The 16677-nt window shown below is 40.2% G+C and overlaps 1 long non-coding RNA gene across 1 annotated transcript in view; it reads left to right on the top strand.

Moving 5' to 3' along the window:
- The window catches only part of LOC497861 (similar to 60S ribosomal protein L23a), a 31506-nt gene extending 15340 nt beyond the window's left edge, over positions 1–16166 (top strand). The window contains exon 4 of the long non-coding RNA XR_015631139.1: positions 13620–16166. This is a non-coding gene — a long non-coding RNA (similar to 60S ribosomal protein L23a). The remainder of the gene's footprint in view (positions 1–13619) is intronic.
- The last annotated feature ends 511 nt before the right edge of the window (positions 16167–16677 follow it).

The raw sequence follows: 16677 nt of genomic DNA, 5'->3' as shown, positions 1-16677 counted from the left end.
CCCCATTTTTAATAGGGTTATTTGTCTCCCTGTGGTCTAACTTCTTGAGTTCTTTGTATATTTTGGATATAAGGCCTCTATCTGTTGTAGGATTGGTAAAGATCTTTTCCCAATCTGTTGGTTGCCGTTTTGTCCTAACCACAGTGTCCTTTGCCTTACAGAAGCTTTGCAGTTTTATGAGATCCCATTTGTCGATTCTTGATCTTAGAGGATAAGCCATTGGTGTTTTGTTCAGGAAATTTTTTCCAGTGCCCATGTGTTCGAGATGCTGCCCTACTTTTTCTTCTATTAGTTTGAGTGTGTCTGGTTTGATGTGGAGGTCCTTGATCCACTTAGACTTAAGCTTTGTACAGGGTGATAAGGATGGATCGATCTGCATTCTTCTACATGTTGACCTCCAGTTGAACCAGCACCATTTTCTGAAAATGCTATCTTTTTTCCATTGGATGGTTTTGGCTCCTTTGTCAAAAATCAAGTACCCATGGGTGTGTGGGTTCATTTCTGGGTCTTCAATTCTGTTCCATTGGTCTATCTGTCTGTCTCTGTACCAATACCATGCAGCTTTTATTACTATTGTTCTGTAATACTGCTTGAGTTCAGGGATAGTAATTCCCCCTGAAGTCCTTTTATTGTTGAGGATAGTTTTAGCTCTCCTGGGTTTTTTGTTATTCCGGATGAGTTTGCAAATTGTTCTGTCTAACTCTTTGAAGAATTGGATTGGTATTTTGATGGGGATCGCATTGAATCTGTAGATCGCTTTTGGTAAATGGCCATTTTTACTATATTAATCCTGCCAATCCATGAGCATGGGAGATCTTTCCATCTTCTGAGGTCTTCTTCAATTTCTTTCTTCAGAGTCTTGAAGTTCTTATTGTACAAATCTTTTACTTGCTTGGTTAAAGTCACACCGAGGTACTTTATATTATTTGGGTCTATTATGAAGGGTGTCGTTTCCCTAATTTCTTTCTCGGCTTGTTTCTCTTTTGTGTAGAGGAAGGCTACTGATTTATTTGAGTTAATTTTATACCCAGCCACTTTGCTGAAGGTGTTTATCAGCTTTAGTAGTTCTCTGGTGGAACTTTTGGGATCACTTAAATATACTATCATATCATCAGCAAATAGTGATATTTTTACTTCTTCTTTTCCGATCTGTATCCCCTTGACCTCCTTTTGTTGTCTGATTGCTCTGGCTAGAACGTCAAGAACTATATTGAATAAGTAGGGAGAGAGTGGGTAGCCTTGTCTAGTCCCTGATTTTAATGGGATTGCTTCAAGTTTCTCTCCATTTAGTTTAATGTTAGCAACTGGTTTGCTGTATATGGCTTTTACTATGTTTAGGTATAGGCCTTGAATTCCTATTCTTTCCAGGACTTTTATCATGAAGGGGTGTTGAATTTGGTCAAATGCTTTCTCAGCATCTAATGAAATGATCATGTGGTTTTGTTCTTTCAGTTTGTTTATATAATGGAACACGTTGATGGTTTTCCGTATATTAAACCATCCCTGCATGCCTGGGATGAAGCCTACTTGATCATGGTGGATGATTGCTTTGATGTGGTCTTGGATTCGGTTTGCCAGAATTTTATTGAGTATTTTTGCGTCGATATTCATAAGGGAAATTGGTCTGAAGTTCTCTTTCTTTTTTGGGTCTTTGTGTGGTTTAGGTATAAGAGTAATTGTGGCTTCATAGAAGGAATTCGGTAGTGCTCCATCTGTTTCAATTTTGTGGAATAGTTTGGATAATATTGGTATGAGGTCTTCTATGAAGGTCTGCTAGAATTCTGCACTAAACCTGTCTGGACCTGGGCTCTTTTTGGTTGGGAGACCTTTAATAACTGCTTCTATTTCCTTAGGAGTTATCGGGTTGTTTAACTGGTTTATCTGTTCCTGATTTAACTTCGGTACCTGGTATCTGTCTAGGAAATTGTCCATTTCCTTCAGATTTTCAAGTTTTGTTGAATATAGGCTTTTATAGTAAGATCTGATGATTTTTTGAATTTCCTCTGAATCTGTAGTTATGTCTCCCTTTTCATTTCTGATTTTGTTAATTTGGACACACTCTCTGTGTCCTCTCGTTAGTCTGGCTAAGGGTTTATCTATCTTGTTGATTTTCTCAAAGAACCAACTTTTGGTTCTGTTGATTCTTTCTATGGTCCTTTTTGTTTCTACTTGGTTGATTTCAGCTCTGAGTTTGATTATTTCCTGCCTTCTACTCCTCCTGGGTGTATTTGCTTCTTTTTGTTCTAGAGCTTTTAGGTGTGCTGTCAAGCTGGTGACATATGCTCTTTCCTGTTTCTTTCTGCAGGCACTCAGAACTATGAGTTTTCCTCTTAGCACAGCTTTCATTGTGTCCCATAAGTTTGGGTAGGTTGTACCTTCATTTTCATTAAATTCTAAAAAGTCTTCAATTTCTTTCTTTATTTCTTCCTTGACCAGGTTATCGTTGAGTAGAGCATTGTTCAATTTCCACGTATATGTGGGCATTCTTCCCTTCTTGTTATTGAAGACGAGTTTTAGGCCGTGATGGTCCGATAGCATGCATGGGATTATTTCTATCTTTCTGTACCTGTTGAGGCCCATTTTTTGACCAATTATATGGTCAATTTTGGAGAAAGTACTATGAGGAGCTGAGAAGAAGGCATATCCTTTTGCTTTAGGATAGAATGTTCTATAAATATCTGTTAAGTCCATTTGGTTCATGACTTCTCTTAGTCTGTCTACATCAGTTTAATTTCTGTTTCCATGATCTGTCCATTGATGAGAGTGGGGTGTTGAAATCTCCCACTATTATTGTGTGAGGTGCAATGTGTGTTTTGAGCTTTAGTAAAGCTTCTTTTACGTATGTAGGTGCCCTTGTATTTGGGGCATAGATATTTAGGATTGAGAGTTCATCTTGGTGGATTTTTCCTTTGATGAATATGAAGTGTCCTTCCTTATCTTTTTTGATGACTTTTAGTTGAAAATTGATTTTATTTGATATTACAATGGCTACTCCAGCTTGCTTCTTCTGACCATTTTCTTGAAAAGTTGTTTTCCAGCCTTTCACTCTGAGGTAGTGTCTGTCTTTGTCTCTGAGGTGTGTTTCCTGTAGGCAGCAGAATGCAGGGTCCTCGTTGCGTATCCAGTTTGTTAATCTATGTCTTTTTATTGGGGAGTTGAGGCCATTGATGTTGAGAGATATTAAGGAATAGTGATTCTTGCTTCCTGTTATATTCATATTTGGATATGAGGTTATGTTTGTGTGCTTTTCTTCTCTTTGTTTTGTTGCCAAGACCAGTAGTTTTTTGCTTCTTCTAGGGTATAGCTCGCCTCCTTATATTGGGCTTTACCATTTATTATCCTTTGTAGTGCTGGATTTGTAGAAAGATATTGTGTAAATTTGGTTTTGTCATGGAATATCTTGGTTTCTCCATCTATGTTAATTGAGAGTTTTGCAGGATACAGTAACCTGGGCTGGCATTTGTGTTCTCTTAGGGTCTGTATGACATCTGTCCAGGATCTTCTGGCTTTCGTAGTCTCTGGCGCAAAGTCTGGTGTGATTCTCATAGGTCTGCCTTTATATGTTACTTGACCTTTTTCGCTTACTGCTTTTAATATTCTGTCTTTATTTTGTGCATTTGGTGTTTTGACTATTATGTGACAGGAGGAGTTTCTTTTCTGGTCCAATCTATTTGGAGTTCTGTAGGCTTCTTGTATGCTTATGGGTATCTCTTTCTTTAGGTTAGGGAAGTTCTCTTCTATGATTTTGTTGAAGATATTTACTGCTCCTTTGAGCTGGGAGTCTTCACTCTCTTTGAAGTTTGAACTCTCTTAGGTTTGATCTTCTCATTCAGTCCTGGATTTCCTGTATGTTTTGGTCCAGTAGCTTTTTCTGGTTTACATTATCTTTGACTGTTCAGTCGATGATTTCTATGACATCTTCTGCTCCTGAGATTCTCTCTTCTATCTCTTGTATTCTGTTGGTGAAGCTTGTATCTACGGCTCCTTGTCTCTTCTTTTGGTTTTCTATATCCAGGGTTGTTTCCATGTGTTCTTTCTTGATTGCTTCTATTTCCATTTTTAATTCCTTCAACTGTTTGATTGTGTTTTCCTGGAATTCTTTCAGGGATTTTTGTGATTCCTCTCTGTAGGCTTCTACTTGTTTATTTATGTTTTCCTGTGTTTCTCTAAGGGAGTTCTTCATGTCTTTCTTGAAGTCCTCCAGCATCATGATCAAGTATGATTTTGAAACTAGATCTTGCTTTTCTGGTGTGTTTGGATATTCCGTGTATGCTTTGGCGGGAGAATTGGGCTCCGATGATGCCATGTAGTCTTGGTTTCTGTTGCTTAGGTTCCTGTGATTGCCTCTCGCCATCAGATTATCTCTAGTGTTACTTTGTTCTGCTATTGCTGACAGTGGCTAGACTGTCCTATAAGCCTGTGTGTCAGGGGTGCTGTAGACCTGTTTTTCTGTTTTCTTTCTGCCAGTTACGGGAACAGAGTGTTCTGCTTTCGGGAGTGTAGTTTTTCCTACCTACAGGTCTTCAGCTGTTCCTGTGGGCCTGTGTCCTGAGTTCACTAGGCAGGTCGATTGGAGCAGGAAGGTTTGTCTTACCTGTGGTCCCAAGGTTCAAGTTTGCTCGTGAGGTGTTGCTTATGAGCTCTCTGTGGGGGCAGCAACCAGGAAGATTTACTAAATTCCTTCTATGAAGCCACAATTACACTTATACCTAAACCACACAAAGACCCAACAAAGAAAGAAAACTTCAGACCAATTTTCCTTATAAATATCAATGCAAAAATACTCAATAAAATTCTCGCAAACTGAATCCAAGAATATATCAAAACAATCATCCATCATGATCAAGTAGGCTTCATTCCAGTGATGCAGAGATGGTTCAATATATGGAAATCTACCAACGTAATCCACTATATAAACAAACTCAAAGAAAAAAAACCACATGATTGTCTTATTAGATGCTGAGAATACATTTGACAAAATTCAACACCCCTTCATGTTAAGTCTTGGAAAGATCAGGAATTCAAGGCTCATACCTAAACATAGTAGAAGCCATATATAGCAAAACCAGTAGCCAACATCAAACTAAATTGAGAGAAACTTGAAGCAATCCCACTAAAATCAGGGACTAGACAAGGCTGCCCAGTCTCTCCATACTTCTTCAATATAATACTCGAAATCCTAGCCAGAGCAATCAGACAACAAAAGGAGGTCAAGGGGATACAGATCGGAAAGGAAAAAGTCAAAACATCACTATTTGCAGATGATATGATAGTATACTTAATTGACCACGAAAGTTCACCAGAGAACTACTAAGCCTGATAAACACCTTCAGCAAAGTGGCTGGGTATAAAATTAACTCAAACAAATCAGTAGCCTTCCTCTACTCAAAGAATAAAGAGGCTGAGAAAGAAATAAATTAGGGAAATTACATCCTTCACAATAGTCATAAATAATATAAAATACCTCAATGTGACTCTAATGAAGCAGGTGAATGATCTGTATGACAAGAACTTCAAGTCTCTGAAGAAAGAAATTGAAAAAAATCTCAGATGATGGAAAGATCTTCTATGCTCATGGATTGGCAGGATTAATATAGTACAAATAACCATCTTGCTGAAAGAAATCTACAGATTCAATGCAATCCCCATCAAAATCCCAACTCAATTCTTCAGAGAGTTAAAAAGAGCAATTTGTAAATTCATTTGGAATAACCAAAAACACAGGAAAGCAGAAACTATTCTTCACAATAAAAGAACTTCTGGGGGAATCACTATTCCTGACCTCAAGATGTATTACAGAGCAATAGTGATAAAAACTGTATGGGCAGGCAGGTAGATCAATGGAATAGAACTGAAGACCCAGAAATGAACCCACATACCTATGGTCACTTGATCTTTGACAAAGGAGCAGAAACCATCCAATGGAAAAAAGATAGCATTTTCACCAAATGGTGTTGGTTCAACTGGAGGTCAGCATGTAGAAGAATGCAAAGTTGATCCATTCTTATTGCCCCATAGCTCAAGTCCAAGTGGATCAATGACCTCCACATAAAACCAGATACACTCAAACTGGTAGAAGAAAAAGTTGGGAAGAGCCTTGAACACATGAGCACTGGGAAAAATTTCCTGAACAGAACACCAATGGCTTATTCTCTAAGATCAAGAATCGACAAATGGTACCTCATAAAAATGCAAAGTTTCTGTAAGGCAAAGGACACTGTTATTAGGACAAAACAGCAACCAACAGATTGGGAAAAGATCTTACATCCGATAGAGGACTATTATTTAATATATACAAAGAACTCAATAAGTTTGACTCCGGAGAATCAAATAACCCTATTAAAAATGGGGTACAGAGCTAAACAAAGAATTCTCAGCTGAAGAATATTGAATGGCTGAGAAGTACCTAAAGAAATGTTCAACATCCTTAGTCATCAGGGAAATGCAAATCAAAACAACACTGAGATTCTACCTCACACCAGTCAGAATGCCTAAGATAAAAATCTCAGGTGACAACAGATGCTGGTGAAGATGTGGAAAAGAGGAACACTTCTCCACTGTTCGTGAAATTGTAAGCTGGTACAGCCACTCTGGAAATCAGTCTGGAGGTTTCTCAGAAAATTGGACATACCTGAGGACTCAGCTATACCTCTCCTGGGCATAAACCCAACTGATGCTCCAATATATAACAAGGACACATGCTCCATTGTGTTCATAGCAGCCTTATTTATAATAGGTAGAAGCTGGAAAGAACCCAGATGTCTTTCAACAGAGGAATGGATACAGAAAATGTGGTACATCTTCACAATAGAGTACTACTCAGCTATCAAAAACAATGACTTCATGAAATTCAGAGGTAAATGGATGGAGCTAAAAAATATCACCCTGAAGATGTAACCCAATCACAAAAATCACCCATGGTATGTACTTACTGATAAGTGGATATTAGTCCAAATGTTTGGATTACCCAAGATACAATCCACAGACCTTATGAAGCTCAAGAAGAAGGATGACCGAAGTGTGGATACTTCAGTCTTTCTTAGAAGGGGGAAGATAAAGATTCATAGGAAGAGATATAGAGACAAACTTTAGAGCAGAGACTGAAGGATGGCCATTCAGAGCCTGTCCTACCTGGGAATCCAGCCCATATACATACAGCCACCAAACCCAAACCATACTGTTGATGTGAAGAAGTGCATTTTGACAGGAGCCTGATATAGCTGTCTCCTGAGAGGCTCTGCCAGAGCCTTACAAATACAGAGGTGAATGCTCATAGCCAAACATTGAAGTAAAAATGTGGTCCCCATTGGAGGAGTTAGAGAAAGGATTGAAGGAGCTAAGGGGTTTGTAACCCTTTAAGAACAACAATATCAACCAAACAGAGTTTTCAGGGACTAAACCACTATCCAAAGAGTACACATGGACAGACCCATGTCTCCAGCTGCATATGTAGCAGAGGATGGCCTTGTTGAGCACCAATGGGTGGAGAAGCCCTTGACCCTGCCAAGGCTGGACCCCCCCAGTGTAGGGAAATATTAGGGTGGGGAGGCGGGAAGGGGTGGGTGGTTGGGTGGGGGATCACCCTCATAGAAGAAGGGGGAGTAGGAATGGGATAGGGAATTTATGAACAGGAAACCAGAAAAGGGGATAACATTTGAAATGTAAATAAAAAATATCCAATAAAAAAGTGAAAAAATAAAAAGAATTGCCATGGTCATGGTGTCTCTTCATAACAATGAAACACTAATACAGAGGGAAACTGTATTTGGAGTGAAATATATGAGAAAATAAATTAATAAAAAAATTTAAAAAGTAAAATAACTTGAGAAGCAATGCTATTTACAATGGTTGGGCGGACCTCAGTAATTCAGGAATAAATTTGATGAAAAAGGTGAATGATATTTTTTATGGGAGGGGTGGAACCAAGTCTTTCAATGTAGTTCTGGCAGCCATGAAGCTCATAGTAGATCAGACTGGCTTCTCACTCACAGAAATCCACCTGTTTTGGCTCATGAATACTAGGATTAAAGATATGAACAATCACACGTGGCCTGAGATGAATAATTTTATAATGAAAGGTAAACTTTAAAAATTGAAGAGGACACAGTATCCTATGCACATGGATTGGAAGCATCAGTGTTGTTTAAATGCTCATACTGCCCAAAGCAATCCATACATTTAATACAATTCCCATCACTATACCAATGGCATTCCTCAGAGAATCAGAAAAGAAGGGTCAAGTTTTATATGGATTCACGGAATCTCTGGATAGCCAAAACCATCTTTAGCAGAATGAAAAACAAGCCACAAAAGTGAGAAGACATCACGTGGCCTGACTTGAAAGTGGACTCCAAAGCTGTAGTGGTCAAAACAGCGTGATATTGACATCAGAACATGAGTACAGCCTAGTCCCCAGCTGTCCACACCCACAAGAACCACACTTTTCAACAAGGACTCAGGTCAACAGGTCGCCTTGAGGTGCACTTGAGAAAGTACACTGAGTCAGCTGACAAACAATGTCAACAACACAGCAGAACCTTCCCTCCAAGCACTTCTAGAGGGTCATATAAACAACTCTATTCAGAAAACATTTAATAAAATGATGATGCTCTTTAAGACTTACTACAGACCAGGGATTACACAAAACACTTTAATTATCCCATGTAGTCCTTGCAGATGTTCTCTGAGTTAGGTGTTACTATTCCCATTTAAGAAACGAAGAATAATTTAATATACCTATGGGACATTGTTGATGTCTGTTGCACCTCATCACAAACTCAAGGTTTCTAGAACCAAACATTATGCCCTTAACTACTTCAGCAGCCTGTACTGTGGATACAATACAGAGGCCAAGATGACTAGTTTTTATTGTCAACTTGACACAACATAAAATCACTTGGGAGGAGAGTTTTCACAAGGAGTTGTCTAGACCAGAATGACCTGGGAACATATCTGTGGGCTACTGTCTTGATTACGCTTATTGGTGTGGGTATCCCTGGGTACCATGGACATCCCCTGGGCAGTGGATCCTGAACTGTACACCTGTGAGACAGTATAAGCAGTAACAAGCACACATGCATTGTTTTCTTTCTGATCTCGACTGTGGATGCATTCCAACTAGCTGCCCTGAGTTCCTGTCACCTTAACTTCTTCATGATAATGAACCGTGGCCCAGGAGTGTGAACCAAATAAACAGTGATGGGTTGTTTCCACTGGACACATTGGGAGCAGGGGTAAATGGGGCTTGAGAAAGCTGTTAAAACGATGTTCCAAACATCTCAACTGAGTCTTGAAGGTGACCCAGGCTAGAGAGGCAAACATTGAAATCACACACAGCACAGTAGAGCAGCCCATGTTTGGGCTGTGGCCGGATCTGGGAGAAGATTACAGCATGATGGATGCTATGTGGGTGCAGGAGATACTCAGGGAGCGATTGCAAAGCTTCCGGTCCTCTCTTGTGAGGTTTAGGTCTTGTGCTGCAGACAGAGGGGGCAGGGAGTGGAAACCATTAGTTTCATGATTTTGATGGATCCTATTATTTGGAAAGAAGAAAGACACAGAAGTACCATTGTTTACAGATAATATAATTATCAAACTGTGGATAGCTATCTGGAAAAGCCTCAGAAATATCGAGGAAGGCAGTAAGAGAACAACAAGAGAAAAAAATACACACAAAAATCAATAGTCTCCTAATACATTAGCAACAAACGGAATGTGCAATGGAAGACAACCCTGTTCCCTCACGGCAGCAAAAACACTTTTAAAAAATCCTTAAGGAATCAACGTAAGTCATTGAAGAAAATGACTGTGAAATCCCCTGATTTAATGTAGAAACATATCATGTTCCAAAAGGGCCAGACACCCTCCTTAATTAATTTACTGGCTTAATGCAATTACAATATAAATCTCAGCAGAGCATTTTGTGGGAAATTTGACAGGGTGGTTTTTAAGATGCCTTTGGACAAATAAATGAATGAAAAGAGCCAAGGGAAGAAAATGTAGAGATGTTAACCAAGTGAGGTTGTAACGTGTCTAGTATCCATGAGTGCTAGAGTTGTAACCAATCCGAACGTGTGGTATAGGTTGAGCTAGTGAGAATTTCAGTATGGGAGTGTGTGGGGGTCATGAAGTCCCCCAACCCCTTCTGAGACCTATTGGCAGTTGATGGCTGATGCAAGGAGAAGAGTTCATTTTCTTTAGGGATGTGACCTAGAAAGCGTGTTAACCAAGATAGCCCTTGTACACATAGATGGAATTAAGTGGGTTTAAAGAGTACATGAAGTTGAGAGGGAAATGTGATGGGGGGACACTGGAGAGGTTGGAGGGGAGGGATGGCAAGTGGATATAATCTAAACTCATGCTATGTGTCTATTATATTTTCAAACAATAAAGAGAGGTAAGTAAAACAGAATATAGGGACCCATAACATGTAAACACACTACACACAGAGAGCAAGACAAATATACCATGAAAGTATGGAGCATGGTAAATTTCAAATCATTCTGGAGCCCAAGAATTATTCAGAACAATGCTGGTTAGCTGTTTGGGAAAAATAGAGGAGGACCTACCTTGAAGGAATCTGCCAAGCGAAGTCTCCAGTAGCTGTAACTCATCTTCCTCTCTTGCTTCCTACTTGACTTCCCCATCCCTGTGGGCTTGAGGCAGCCCTGTCTTGCTCCTTATAGCTCAGCATTCGCTGCAATGACTTAAAAGTCTCTCTTCATTTTGGCAAGCAAACCACAAACACCCAATAGACTGCCACTTTACTGTGTTCATGTGCTTATCCTCTGAAATATAGCAATGCATATATTTTATTATGTGGATTGGCAAATACCCTTCATCCCCTTTCTGAGGGCAGGATGTCTTTAAAGTCCCCAACCCAGTAACCACACTACAGGTATGAACTTCAGCAACTCCCTGGGAAAAACAGGAAACACAGTCTCATTCATAAATGGCTTTGTTTTCCTCCAACTTACTTTGACCTTACTGGTGATGGTCTCTACCTAGCTATGGATCATTTATTTCTCATGCATGACTTAATTAGACCACAGATAGGAGAGGTACCAAGAAAAGACAACCATTTTAGCATCTGAGAACATTTGCTTATCTTTTTATTCCAATACATATTAAGCTCCTATTCCATGATACAACGTTCCAAATATCAATAGGTGATCTACATTTGGGCACTTTTCCATGTATTATTTCGGAGTTCTCTGCTAGTCTGTCTGTCTGTCTTATTTTTCGCATTTTTGTTTTCCAGACTTGATACAACCATTAGTATTCTTGAGTCATTTCTGTGTTATTGCCTTTCCTCATTGAGAAACACACACACACACACACACACACACACACACACACACACACACACACTCACACTCACACAAGAAATTCTTTATGCATTGATAATCTCCACTTGAAACACCCTGTTCTGGAAATTGCTGTGATGGGTCTGAAGTTTTCCTCCTCCAGGTGGAGAAATGTCATCAAAGCTTGTCATCCATGCAGAAGACTTGAACGCAGACCACGTGAGGCCTGTGCTCACTTTCTTTACTTTCATTACTAGACAGCTTAGATCATTTAGTCATAGCCCATTCACTCCCAACCACCTCTCCACTTCAAGTGAAACGATGCCTCTGGTATTTGCCTCTGTAGAGGGTCCTATGGCTCCCAACAGTGGCTGACTATTGGAACACACCCTCCCAGGAGAATGAGTGCTTGAAATTCTGTTCTGATTTCACCCTAATACCTGGAGCCATTGTCAGAATTGCCTCTGCATGTCCAAGGCTACTTCAAGTTAACTTCTACATCTCTGATGAACTCTTGGGGCATGCCATGAAGAGTAATACACACCCTGAACTCTTTCCACCAACAACTATCACCAGTAATGGTTTTGTTGCTATAATTGCACACTTACAGCCCTATTCTAAGTAGTTCCACTTCCAATTTCAGTTTAATTTTACCAGGCTTCTTTCCACTGAGATTCACTTTTTTTCCTCGCATACACATTGCTTTAAAATGTCCATCAAAAGGAAAATTTCTGAGCTAGTAAATATTTAAATTCACCTTTCCTATTTGTAAATCCTGTAAACATTTCACTGGAGCTGGAGTTACAGGTGGTTATGAACAGCCTGATTTGAGTGGTGGAAAATAAACTCGGGCCTTCCGAAAGAGCAGCAAGGGCTCCACATCACTGAGCAATCTCTTTAGCCAAGTTTAACTTCATATTTTAAAACTAGATCTACAAAAATATTATTTCTAAGTGACAGTTATGTGGAAAGCATTTTTGAGATGACATCATCCCAGCACGTCAGTATACACTGTCAGTTTTCTGTGCATTATATTTTCTCTCTCCTTCCTTTCTTCCTGCCCTACTTTCCTCTTCTGTTGTTTTTCCTCCTCCTTTGCACCTCTCTTTTCACCCTTCCTATGACAGAAGTCTGGAAAGGACAAGGAAGACGTGCGGAGGAAAGAGGCAGCAGCAGCAGCCTCCTAGGCTCAGAGTGCTGATGGGAGACAGGGCTGGCAGGATGCTGGCCACAGCCATGGCTGCCACAGTTGGCACAGCTTGGACCTGCCTTGTTGGCTGGACAGCAGGCTGCTGTTGGTGTCAGTTTTCTGTCACCGTGGTTCCTCTGCTTAGCTACTTAGAAGAAGGCATTCATGTGGGAAGTGCTGAGCTGGCTAAGAGCCTGTCTCCATCTAATTCACAAAGGATTCACAAGTATATTGATTTTATTTTTTTTAATTTTTCCATCTTTGAAATTACTATAAAACAAAACTTCAGAATTTACATTACCTATAGTATTACGTAACTAGTGAGAGAGTATAGAAAATACTTTTATAGGAAAATCATAAACATATAAAAATAAGCATATGATCTCATAGAAAAATAAAGTGAACCAGAAGGGCTTTGATATTGATGTTGCCTTGGGGGTGCAGATCTACCGTTTGTCTTTACTGGATGTAGGATCTATTTGACAGATCCCTTGGTCTTGCTCTGCTATAACCCCGGGTAAAAAGCTGGCCACTTGGTGAAGTGCTTAGATATGCAGGCACTTGATTCTAGTACCCACAAAAAAGCCAGGAACAATAAAATGTCCCTGCAATCTTGGCACTGGGAAGATGGAAGAGGGGGGACCTCTGGGCTTGCTGGTCAACCAGTCTACCTACATCAGCAAACTCCAGGTTCAGTGAGAGACCTTGTCTGAAAATAAGGAAGAGATTGGTTCAGGAAGAAACCTGAATTCAGTCTCTGGCTTCCACAGGCATGTACAAGCACACATTCACACATGGCCACAAACACCACTTCTCAAGGTAATATACCAATATTCCAATATTATTTGACAATCAAATAAAATAAACATGTTTATTAATATTCTATATTGGCTGCTTCATAGAAACCAATTAGTATGAGTTATTTAAAGGCCTTCGCCAAATCTTTCTTTTAACTCATATCAAATTTTGTAGGCCTAAAGTTTGTCAAGAATATTTATTCCTCTAACAATGGTTGCCCAACAGGAAGTTACCACGTACAGTTTTAGCTACTGTCACTTTTACTTTCTGCTAATTATTCTACCACATCTAATTTTTTCCTCCGGTTAATTTTTTTCTCTTTGCAGATTTCGGTGTCTTCCAAAAGCTGTGATTCCTCAGTCAGTGTTCCCGCTCTAACAGACTTCGCTGTGTGTAGATTTAACAGCTGTCTGCTTCCGTTTGTGTTATGTATCTTCGTGAGTTAGACGCATGATGTAGTCTGGAAGACAAACAGCGTTTTGCCATCTCTTGCATTGAAAAACTCATTTGCAGACTAATCTGTAGATATGGGGTGCACCCAAGTCTTAGAATGGCACACGGTATGCGAGGCTTTTCCTATATCTCACTTCTCATCTGAGATGTAGCCTAGAAGACCAAAATGCCAGGGCAAGGTCCAACCTCAAAGACCCCTGTTGTGTGACTTTCTTTGGGGAGTTGCGAGTAAAGGTCTCTTTACCCCAGGGAAGTCACTAGTAATGAACTAACGAAAGAATTTCATTGAAGTCCTTAGTGACCCAATGAGTCTAGTGGACGATGGATGACTCAAAGGCAGCTGCATTGCCAAGAATATTACCCCACTGGGGGGGATGACTCCCAGAAACTGCATCTGTGGAATTCCCTGTGCCACCTGCATGTGGCTCAGCTGCCTGGAAACTCTCCTCTCCCTAGCAACTTTTACTGTTTGTATTCTCTGGGAGGGACCTTGTGAATCTTGTAACCTCCAGGAGCTTCCTGAGACTTGTTGGAGTTTCTTCTTTAGTCTTAAGGGATCTCCTTCCAAGAGTGACTGGCTCAATTTAGGTAGAGAAAGGAGCTACACAACACCCCTTTGTCATGAAGAGTTCAGATGGCTATGGATGGTTTCATCTATTTGGGACATTGCTTCAGAGACTTGAAAATGAAGGTAGTAGAAGCAGCTTGGGGAGTTGAGTCTAAAAGTCTGGGTCTCAGATCTCAGCCCTTACAGACCACATTTTAGCATCCAAGAATTGGGGAACTCTTGGTCTTTTCAAAGCTCACCTTAAAGATGGTCACCTCTAGGGTAGTGGTCATTCTTACCTTCAGAATTTTGAGGACCAAGGGACATTCAAGTTTCATTTCTTGATGTGATACCATACCCAAACAAAAAGCTAGTTAGAGGAGAAAGGGAGGAGTTATTTTTGCTTATAGTTCTATCATTATAGCAAGGTCACAACAGTGGAAGCATGAAGCAACTAGCCACATCACACCCATAGACAAGAGCAAAAAGAAATAGATTTAATGCATACTTAGCTCGCAGCCAGATTTCTGTACTCTTAGGCAGTCTAAGTTCAAAACCTGGGAAAACTGGAACCACCTACTTTCAGGCTGCATTTTCCCACATCAGTTAAGGCAATCTCCCACAGACATGCATCAGGCCAACTTGATCTAGGCAACCCCTCATTGAAACTCTCCTCCCTGTGATTCTAGACTCTGTCAAGTGCACAATTAAATCCAACCATCATGAGGAAGATGGTACATTGAACATGTTCTCCTTGGAGATACACAGTACAGCGAACACTGAAAAGTTCTGATGATCAAGAATACCCTATGCTTGCTCTATCCAATAGGTCCTTCTGTGATGATCACAACGTGGTCAACTGACATTTTCCAGCCTTGTTCCTATCAGTCGCAGGAAGCTGTCAAGCACTTGAAAGGTGGCGAGTGAGTAAGGGATTGAACAATTCTTAGATTCATTTATCTGATAACAGATGTAATTCCCTTCCTCATGCTTGGCTGTAAGTATCGAGTGCCGATTGCTTGGTTGATTGATTGACTCATTCATTCATTCACTCATTCATTCATTCACTCATTCATTCATTCACCCTCCCTCAGATGTAGCATCTGAACATTGGAGAAAACCCAGGAAAACTATCAAAATCAGCTTCTTCATAATTAAACCCACAGCCTACTTTGCTTTTAACAAACGTTTGTGATCCTTAGGCATATCACCATGTATTAATTCCTATGACTGGACAGCAAATTGATATAAACTTTAGTGGATTAAATTTATTATTCTCATGGTTTCTGTGGATTGGGAATTTGAGGCAGTTTGGATGTGCAAGATGGGTTGGCTTTGTCATGAAGTTGGAGTCAGTGGGTGAGTGACATGGGACTATTCCCTTCATGTCTAGTAACTTATGCTGATGGGTGGAAGCTCTCCACAACTAAGGCTCCTTGGTTATCACTTTCTGTTTCTAGAACAGTGGTTCTCAACCTCTGGGTTGTGACCCATTTGGAGGTTACATACCAGATATCCTACTGTGCTGACTGGGTTTGTGTGTCAACTTGACACAAGCTGGAGTTATCATAGAGAAAGGAGTCTTGGTTGAAGAAATGCCTCCATGAGAACGAGCTATAATGCATTTTCTCAACTATCGACCAAGTTGGGAGGACCCAGCCCATTGTGGGTGGTGTCATCCCTGGGCTGGTGGTCTTGGGTTCTATAAGAGAGCAAGCTGAGCAAGCCAGGGGAAGCAAGCCAGTAAGTAACATCCCTCCATGGCCTTTGTATCAGTTTCTGCTTCCTGACCTGCTGGAGTTCCAGTCCTGACTTCCTTTGGTGATGAACAGCAATGTGGAAGTGTAAGCTGAATAAACCCTTTCCTCCCCAACTTGCTTCTTGGTCACGATGTTTGTGCAGGAATAGAAACCCCGACTACAACACCTGCATATCAGATATTTATATTACTATTCATAACAGTAACTAATTATAGTTATTAAGTAGCAATGAAATAATTTTATGATTGTGTGGCTAGCGCAACACTTTATTAAAGGGTTCTAGCATTAGGAAGATTGCAAATAACCAATCTAGATGCTTTTCAACATTCAGGAAAAATGGGATCCTTAGTTGTCATAGTCTTCCAAAGACAGAGAGGGAGAGATAGAAAAAAGGAAGTGAGTGTTTGTGTGTGTGTATGCACGTGTGCGTATGTGCACGCATTTGTTCAGAAAGGGGAGATGCACACCATTCGATAGTTACTTTCTGTCATTGTGGTAAACATTTGAAAAGAGTGACTTACATAGAAAATTACTTCTTTAACGGAGGAGTTATTAATTTTGACCCACAATTTTAGAGATTTTATCCCACTATGGCCCCCATGCCTTCTGGCCTATGATGAGGCC

The sequence above is a fragment of the Rattus norvegicus genome, chromosome 10, assembly GCF_021556685.1.
Source record: "Rattus norvegicus strain SHRSP/BbbUtx chromosome 10, alternate assembly SHRSP_T2T, whole genome shotgun sequence".
NCBI classification, from domain to species: domain Eukaryota; kingdom Metazoa; phylum Chordata; class Mammalia; order Rodentia; family Muridae; genus Rattus; species Rattus norvegicus.
This window is presented reverse-complemented; position numbering and strand designations above follow the sequence as displayed.